Consider the following 10,714-nt stretch of genomic DNA (forward strand, 5'->3'; position numbering starts at 1 on the left):
TCATTCGATTTCAAGTATTGAACTTGTAAAAACTAGACTAAAATACTGTGAGATATATCTAGATTTTAATTTTGAAATGCTATTTGAAAGCTCATAATAATACGAGTAGTTGTTCATTTACATGATGGAGTGACTGTCTTAACTTGGATAGAGGGGTTTGTATATAGCTCAAACCGATCAAAGGTATGCATGTACGTATTTCTCGTGTTAGACAAAAAAAAAGGCAATCTTAGATAATGTGACTGTTAATTACGTAGTACAATAAGTCTCATATTACTTAGCTCCTTTCAATAGACTATCATCTGGCTGCCAATGGGTATTCAGGGTCGGGCAACATCCTTAAAACTTATGGTGTTTGTAATTAGGTGAGTTATAAAATTATTTTTGGCCCAACTTTGATCTATTTTGTTTTATATTTTGTGAGCAGTATATAAACTCCTTAGGGTTTAACCAAGCTAGTAGCTTTTCTGTATATGTATGTACTTTTTTCTTCATCATCATTAAACACTCCTCTCACCTGTCTATGCAATTAGCTACAAATCATCGTTAGTGAACTACATAATATCAATGTTCTTCTTTGTCAATTTCTTGCATCCTTCATAACAGTGACAACTTTTAAAATTACTGCTCAACTTCAACTACTTTTTAGGTATTCAAATACCTTTTTTTTTTTAAAAAAATAAATAAATAACTTTAGTCAAAATTATAGTACATATGCTCGTTAGAATTGCAAATTTACTACATAGTATTAATTTGCTACTGTAATGAAAATGGTTGCTTAAATCTTATTGAGCTTTCAAATTATTTGCAATAGTAATAGTTTATAGTTAATATCTAATCATATACGTAGTAAATAATAGAGAGTATAAGATTAATTTAGTTTAATATATGATGACTTGTCGTAGAGTTCGAATGCTATAATTTTATCAATATTATAAATTTGAATATCATCATGTTTTATTATCCTGAATATGAAACCGAACTCAGATCATATATTCTATGAATCTTATGAGATCATTGAGTTTTAGACTTCTTTGTCCTTTTTCCTACCAATGAATGTCTTTTGGAATGATTATTGAATACTCAACTTGTGACATTTCAATAAGATCCTCTTTAGATATAGGTGCATCGTTATTGTCATTGCCTAATACAATGGGACAATGGACACATGTTAGTGTATGATGTTTGATAATTATCCTATACTCCCTCTATCACTATATTTTCGCACAATTTTATTTTTCAGAATCACTAATACACGTGTTAAAACGTTTGTAGTATCTCCATTTCCATATACGTAAAAGTTATAAAAAGTTTATAATAATTAAATATACACTAAGATGAACCAAACGAGATCTTCGATGGCTATATTACCTTCTGTAAAACGAGAAGTTATGGTCAAGTTTAAAATTTTGACCCAAATTTTAGCAATGGGACAAAAAAAAAGGTACAAATTGATGGAGTATAAATAAGCAATCAACTAGGTTGTCAATATACAAGTATTATACTTTCTTTTTTCCTACAACAATTATGTGTGGGTTAGTAATATCCAACCACTATTTAGAACATCAAGCAAATTAATTAGATAAATGGTTATTTTATCAATGATATATTCAAGCACAATTTGTAATTTAGTATTAAAGCCAAATATTAGAAGAGAATCGCCTTTTTGTACACTAAAAACACCTAATTGGTATCTTTTAACATATGTATATGAAGAAGTAAATACCATTATTGTTGTATAGTGAAACACATACATTCAACTCATACATGCTTGTAACATTACGTTACGTTATTATTATTATCAATTGGTTATAAGATGTATCCTGCTATGTACAACTTGTACACAGTCACTCTCCGCCTATTAAAGTCTATTAAAAATTTGTAAATTATTTCAAAACCAATGACCTAGCTAGCTAAGATCTTGATGCAATTTCAGTATTCATAAGGCCTTCATTCGACAAGATGAAGGACCTAGCTAAGAAGGTCCTATTGAAAACTATTGGAGGACACATTGAAATTTTACTCGACACAAACAAACTCAACAGTATTATGTGTCGAATACGACCACCAAGTCTCTATGACCTACCATGAAAATGAACTACACGTCTACATTACCAAATCAGTCTTTCAACCGTTTTTGCTCTCTTTTAATTAACTCCAATGTACTTAGAAAACTATAATCACAAACAAACTAAACCTAGGTACATACATGAATGTCTAATAACTATTTAATTAATTCTCCTTGTCAATGTTGCGGAAGCTACCATATACTTTCTTCATCCCCTTTTGTTGTCTCTGCCAATGAATTACTCATATCTGCCCTCACGAATTTTCTCTTTCATAAATAAAATGAGAAAATAAACAAATATACAAAGTATACCATGTATTATATTCTTTATCATTACCCGATCCATGAAGCAAACAAAAAGAGACGACTAAAAGAGCTTCACCGGCCATACATCTAAATCATTAAACCTTGATTAATAAGAACGTAAATCTATCACTAATTAGATATACCTGAGAAAGTTCATAATTAAATTGTGTTTGTTGGTAGTTGAGAGTCATATCAATGGACAAAAACAACCAACTAGACAGCTAAAAAAATGAATGATGGACAAAATCTTGTAATACAGATGTATATGTACGTATATGCTTCTGTAAGTAACAATGGCCCCTATCCTATTTCAATTCCATTACTATACATGTTTTTCCACCGCGTTGGTTGTGACATGTATTTAATTTGACTCCCTGGCACCTGAATTTATGGAATATATATAGCTTGTCATAATTTTTCAAGATCATATTTTGTCCCAAGCTTAAATCCCTTAGCTTCAATTCTTGATTTTAATCTTGTCGTGAATAATGTTCGATGATTTTATATATATTTCTCGAAAAGAGATATATAACTTTATAATATGTGACGAGAATATTGTTAAGTTATTTTACATCTGTCTTTAAAATCAATACATACGTTTCTAAATAAACTATAACGTGATTGTTATTATTTTTTTTTTTTTTTTTTTTTTTGATAGCCTAGACACTTTGGATTTAATATTTTTTTTTTCAAAAATTCCACAAAAGGAGGAGAATGAATCACGAATTGGGATAGTAAAATACACGTACAAGATTTATATACACAAATATAAGGTGCAAATTTTTTTTTAAAAAAATGGTGAATGAGATGTAATGTGAAAAATTCTAGCTCCTCCACTAATAGAATGAAAGGGGGAAAAACAATTTACCATCGACATTCAATTAACCAATTTACAATTGTGAAAAACTCTCACAATATCCCTAATCCCTTAATTAATCTAAATTACTGTCCATATCTTTTAAAGAACACTAATTTAGCTAGCATCCTAAGAATGTTTGTAGTAATATCTTAGCTAGCGTTGTTATGCATTGAAGTCTATGTTTCCGTTACTAAACATGTTTTCAACTTCGTTGGATGTGACACTTATAAGACTTTAGATTAAACCCTAGTTTTTATCTTGTTGTGAATATTGTTCAATGACATTACATCTATCTTCAAAGAGGTTGCCTTTATATTTTGTAACGACGTGATTGCTTGGATTGCAAATATATGTAGTAATAAGCTATAGTCTAAAAATTCTTCAAAAGGGGGAGAATGACTCTCATATAAACTATTGTACGAATATATACATCATTCTTACAGAATATATGTACATATAAACTATACTCTAAAAATGTGCATGAAATAATGAAAAGAAACATTCAATTTAATAGATGATGGAACCCTATTAGGTTTGTAGAATTGTAGGTGATCATATACTATAATCCTATGATGTTTATGTTTAAGTTCATAGTAGACTTAATCTTGGTATTAGAAATAAAGATCATGGCTCATTTGACCCTATCATTAATTAGGAAAAAAATTCATAGATAGATTTGAAGAATTTGAATAACATATGGAAATAATTTGAAATACTGTTTAAACCACAAAAATCCAGTCCAGCAAAACTAGATAATTACTCCAAAACGGGACATTTGACCTTAAGTTATAAATACAAGTACAAAAGTGAACTCGTCGAGAATGTTATAACTTTTGAGCCTGTAAGACAAAGATGGCCTAGATTGGGAGGTAAGAAGAAACTAATTAACTCGTCACATATGAGTAGTGTATGACTTGCATGATATTAGTTGCCTATTCTATTTTATACCAAATGGATATAGGATGAAACTTAGTTTGATTTGTATATAGTCAGACTTTTATTCCAATACTAATTTTTACTTATAATCATTGGATTAAAGAGAGTTTTTATGCCTCTTAAACAAATCATATAAATCACCAAGACTGATTTATATAGACTATCTACACCAAACTTGAAATTTTATCAAAAATAACTCATCATACTCATCTCGATCTTATATTTTCTTTGCTTAGAACTTCTGAATTCAAAATTTATTTCTTGATAAGATCATGTACTAAGTTAATAGCTACTTATTCATAAGCGTTTAATTTTATAATTACATTTCTTATCAATCAATTATATCAATAAAAATTGTGTATAATCAATAGTATTTCCAAATCTTAATCCTTAAAAGAAATCTAGGATAATGTCATATGATTGTGAGAGCATCCTAAAGTACAACTAATAGTTTTGCACATAAATTTGAAAGTATGAGAAAACAAGGGATTTGATGATCTAATTGGATTTTGATTCCCTCTCCTTTTGTTTTAGCGTATGTCAAAACATCATTAAACAAGGTAGATTAATTGGCTTATCTAAATCTACATGGCATGTGAAGCCACAAAAAGAAGAGAAAGCCCCACATCCCAAAACCAAAATCCAGGAGTTGGGGGATTTCAATACGAAAATTATAAATTTGGATCCAAATATAATAAAAAGGTCCCTTCAACAAATATGGACCCAACATGTCTTGGGACTATTAGGACAAAGATTTGGGGGCGGTGTCCTAGCGTGGGACACCTTGTTGCTTTGGGGCTTTCAAGTCATTTCTAGTCATGCTCATAAAATTCACTTTAATTAAACTCTTCCTTTTATCCTTATTAGACTATTAACCTGGCCAAAATCCTAAATTAACCTATTAAATCCTAAATAAATCTATAACAAAGCCAAGGATAAGTGTTAACGTTCTGATGAGTCGTCTATTACAGTGTTAGTAGAAAGTTAATATATCTGATATACAAATTCGAGTATTCAATTCAATTCAGCGTGATACATTAAGAATCCCTAAAATTCAAATTCCTGAATTCGTGAAAATATAATTAGTTTTATGCAAATTTAAATCATTTGCACTTAGTGACAAAAAATAAGATCTCACATGCATGAAGATTTGTGATAGGCCTACTCTAGCTAGCACTCTACAAGAGGCTTATCACTTTGCTTATAAAAAAGTTAACCTTTGATTGCAAAATATTGTAAGAATAGTGACAATAAAAAATCATGTAGGGCAAAAGGAAAAGATAAAAAAGGAAAGGAAAGAAACGTGAAAAGATGGCATAAAAAAATATACAAGTATAGACCCACTTGTAGTTCCCATGTGCTAAATTTTAAGAGCAACCTTCCAAATTAAAAGGCTCCCAACTCCCATTGTGCCCCCTCTACTCGTATATCTTACAAGCATAGACATAATGGATGCTCGATCATATTTCATCCCATCCTATTTCTATGCTATTCCCATCTTTTACATACCTTTGTATTTATATTTCATTGGTCCTACTATTTTTTGTCTCCTTTTTTTTTTTAAGATTTTGGTGTCTCATAAAATGTTTGTGTATCATAATGACACAAAAAAAAATTAAATAGATAGATGAATAGATGGATAGATAAATGTTAATAAATTTAACACATGTTTAATTGTGAACGTAAATTAGTTATAAATTTCTTCTTTTCTTACCCAAGTAATTCCAAGAAAAAGTTTTTACATCTGATGTTGAAATTGACGTTTGTAATTAAAATTAAATTCAACATATTTCTCACACAATGAACAGTACGGACACTGTGTCTAAGATTATTGCGTTAGGGTACAAGCCCAATTCAAGAAGACTAAAATGGTAAATAAGTCATGAATAACCTTGGAAACCTAGTTATGAAGCAAGACTTGCTAGAAGAAGCTAATGGGTGAGACGTGTAATTTTTTGGAAGAAAAGGTATACAAGAAGTGACACAATCATGTATGTTAGTTGGCAAAAAAGAGTAGTGGTTTTAGATCGATGATGGAGTACACAAGTTATTGTGCTGGAGTACATGCACAAGCACAACCGTGTTAAGGCAATTCAAAGAGCTTTACATAAGTCAAATATTTTAAAGTCATAGCTTTGTTGATTTTGGGCTCTTGTACATACAAAGGAACTAGAGGTAGGTAGGGTAGTTGTTAAGAGATAATATCGGAAAATCCGTATTGATCGAGAATAATATATTTAGGTTTATTATATGTTATGATATTATTAAAGTATATCTTTTAGGAAGATTGTTTCCTATCTTATATTCTTAGGTTTTGTATAAATACTCTACCTATGGATGAATAGTAATCAAGTCATTCCATTCTCTCTTCTCCCTATTTTCTTAGTCGTATAAAGTGGACAATTGCATGTGACAGGTGTGGCCCAGACCCGTTTATTATGGTATCAGAGCCAAGTTGGGTTGCGTTGTGATCTGGGCTAGTATTATGGACAACTCACATTGAGGGGGAGTGTTGAGCCCATGAGAAAAACCCACATGTGAGTGAAAGTGTTGTCCCACATTGAAAGAATATAAAAGTGAAAAGAAATATTAGGATGTGTATCCCACATTGAAGAAAAGAGAAAGCCGTGTACACTTTATAAGGCTAAGGGGCTACTCCCCTCATTGCCATATGGTTTTGAGGTGGAACCTCCTTAGTCGTATAAAGTGGACAGTTGCATGTGACAGGTGTGGCCCAGACCCGTTTATCAGTAGTAGTAATAAACATAATTGGTAAAATACTTTCAATACAATTTTTTAAAATTAAGGTACGATGAAAGATCCTACTGAATCGACACCTATCACATGTTAAGTCAGTCCAGTCTCGCTAGTCAGTGCTTGAGAGTAGAGAGGGGAAATAAAGGAAACTCCCTACTCCCAAGTGGTAAGATTCAAACTTAAGGTGAGTTACCCACCCATATATTTTCAACACATGTCTTACAATTCTTGACCTAAAATATGTAAATGTAATATATATACCTTGATTCTTAGTAAGACCTTAATGTTTGTATGTAAGATAAAAAAAAATATTAGAATCTTAATACAATATATATGTGATGACCATTTGTGATAAAAAGTAAATTTTACTTAGGAGGATTATAAACTTGACTTATACATATATACATAAGTTTAATGTACCGTTTTATAAATAGCGTTACAAGATCCAAGAAATTCATATAAATTTGTCAATTAAATATTAAAAAGGATCATAAATAAAAATCTCAATTTTGAGTATCTTGCACAACTTATTCCAAACCACATAAATGTTAGACTTAAAGTATGGATATAGCATAGACCCATCATATACCTAGTGTTTAATATTCAACTTGGAAAAGAGGAGTGGATGAGATTCGAATACATTCTAATATGTTTGAAAACTAAGTTAACTAAAAACTTAAGTTAATGGTTAAAGCTCAAGATTGGTTTACGACATACTATGTCAATTAATTATGATTTGTGCAATTTAGTAAGATTTTACAACCCTAGAACAATTGAATGTATTGATTTAATCATCCACCCTCAACACCCCCCCCCCCCCAAATTGATTCAAAGTAGGATCTTGATCTAGACTACACACCTTAGATTAGCTAGAACATATCATTTCTTAAAAAATACTTCGTTTGATATTTAGATTATTAAAAGACATGTGTATAATGTTTCCTAGTTCTAGTAGAATAAGGTTGGTTGTCAATTTATATGTAAAAAAAAGGTATAGAGGGTTATTAATTATGTGTCATGATAAGTGATATTGGTGTGTTTCTACTCACTAATGAAAGATTGGTCATTCCTCATTTTGCATCTCCATTCCACAATTTAAGAGGATCCTCGTGGCATGGATTTGAGAAATTTTACTAATTAATTTAATTAAGGAAAATTACGAATTTTCTAATGCGTGAAACTCATGATAATATCTCTATATATGCAACACAACTTGTGAAGTTATTGTGTATTGTCATGTTGATGATTAATAATGGAAGTTGTATTAAACAAATTCCACCATATTGATAGTGACTAAACTTATAAGTAGTACAATGTCAATTTTACAAAAGGGTGACTTCTAAACGACTTGAAATTACTAAGTGTGATGTATATACAAATGTAAGCAGTACAATTTAAAACGAAATTAATCTCTTTCAAGAGATGTTATATATATTTTATTTTTTGAAAGCTTTATGCTTTATAAGTTTAATGCAGCTAGATGCCTAATAACAGCCTTTTTGGCATTTATATTTCCTGAACTTGTCTTATTAAAACTTAGCTGACCGTATATTTTCTTAATTAAGTGAATAATTGAAAATCAGGTGAATTGAATAAAGATACATTCTAATAAGAATTGATAAGAGTTGTCTTATTTGTTAATATATAAATTCATGAGATAATGGACTATGGCTATCGTTATGTCTCGTAGATGCCATATACATATTAGACTACAAGTTTACATTGATCAATTCTAGCAAATTGTGTACACACTAAAAAATTTCTTAAAAAGAAAAATAATACTCCGTAATTTACTTACAACAGTCATAATTATAACTATAATACTTGGTATGAAAAATGATAGTATAGTGAGTTTGTGACGTTTCAAGGAGTATAATGCTGATGGCCATCATCTGCCATGCAGAAACTATGGGCATCTGCCACTGAATATGTGAGATGAGTAAAAATCCATTGAACAAATAAAGAAATATTATTTCTATATATACTATAATATTAAAAACATTTTTCTAAAAACTACGTATTTATTTAATAATTCTGTGTGTTTGATCTTTATGTTACATAAGGTTATATACTTATGCAAAAACATTTTATCAAGTTAAATTTGGCTGATCTTTAAATTTTTGATAGTTTGTGAGTGTCGTGACAATTTTGTGTCAAATTAATGTTGTTGAAGTGTAAACTTCCAAATAAACAACATAGGTAATGTTAAATACGGGTCTGGGCCGTACCCTTCACGGGAGAGTGCAAGTCCACTACTTTACAAGACCAAGGAGGTTCCACCTCAAAACCATATGACAATGAGGAGAGTAGCCCCTTAGCCTTATATAGTGATGGTAACTCTTGAATTCTTCCAATGTGGGATTTTTCATTACCACTACACGTAAGTATTCATAATGAATTAAGGAAATTTTGACAATTATCACCTTCTGTTATGTCCATTTTAGCAATTACCACCTTCTATTTTTTTTTTTTGAAAATTACCACCTTCTATTTTCAAAAAATCAAAAGTTACCACCTTCTTGCCCCCCAACTAGCACGTGACGTCATTTTGGGTCAATTCTTTCCCTTCCCTCCCTATTTCCCTCACATTTCTCATTCCTATTTGGATTCTCATCTCCCCTTTCACTTTTTTCCCCCCAAACCACCAATAATTTTCCGTCAATTTTGATTTGGAGGAGTGAATTGAAGAGTTTCTGAATTTTTGGGGGAAAATAAGTGAATGAGAAGGTAAGAATCGAGTTATGGAAGAGAAATGGGAGAGAAATAGGGAGGAAAGGGAAAGAATGAGCCCAAAATGATGTCACGTGGTAGTTGAGAGGCAAGAAAGTGGTAACTTTTGATGTTTTTGAAAATAGAAGGTGGTAATTTTCAAAAAGAAAAATAGAAGGTGGTAATTGCTAAAATGGACATAACAGAAGGTGGTAATTGTCAAAATTTCCATGAATTAATGATAAAAGATGAGAGAGTTAATTAAATGCTTTATAAGACTAAGAATCGGAGCTACTTCTCCTATTCGCATATGATTTTTTAATAGAACCTCTTTGGACTTGAAGTGAAGTCTCTCACTTAGTTGTGGGTGCAGTCCAAAACCCGTATTTAACCCTTGAGATTATTACGGTTGTAGGATAATTTTAATTCCAGCTAGTTTAAGTCTTTCAACTTTGGACCAACCAAAATCTTTCTAAAATTTAGCCTTTTGTTTTTACAGATGTCACTATACCAAAAACCAACTACTCGTAACTTTTTCTTAATTTGCTATTTTTACAAATTAAATATTGATCAATATCAATAATGCAAAATATCATAAAGAAAATCTTCATAATGAAGTAAACAATGCAAGCCATAAATGCAAAATCAAAGTTGGATACCGCATCCCATAGGATAATGCAACTTAATTAGCTTGCATTTAAGACTTACAAACACTTTTTACTTCTATCTTTCTTGGTTTCTTCTCATAATCTACTAACTCTCAAACAAAATTAGAATAAAAAAATGAATCTTCCTATCGAACATCCCCGAAATATTGGATAATCCTTTAAAATATATTAATTTGAGAATGCATATTAAAATCACACATCGATTAGTGTAATTAATATTTATTTTAAATTAATATTTAAACTTTAAATTTTTATTTTATCCAACGCTTTCAGGATTTGCTTTCCTCTATAAAAATACTACTTCACCAACAAAAACGGTTTACACATACCTTTCATGCATATATGGTCAAATGGTGGTAAAACATGTGCTCATGACTTTCTTCACGTCATATCTGTAGTTTCCACATATAC

The sequence above is a fragment of the Chenopodium album genome, chromosome 17 (assembly GCF_948465745.1).
Source record: "Chenopodium album chromosome 17, dcCheAlbu1.1, whole genome shotgun sequence".
NCBI classification, from domain to species: Eukaryota; Viridiplantae; Streptophyta; class Magnoliopsida; order Caryophyllales; family Amaranthaceae; genus Chenopodium; species Chenopodium album.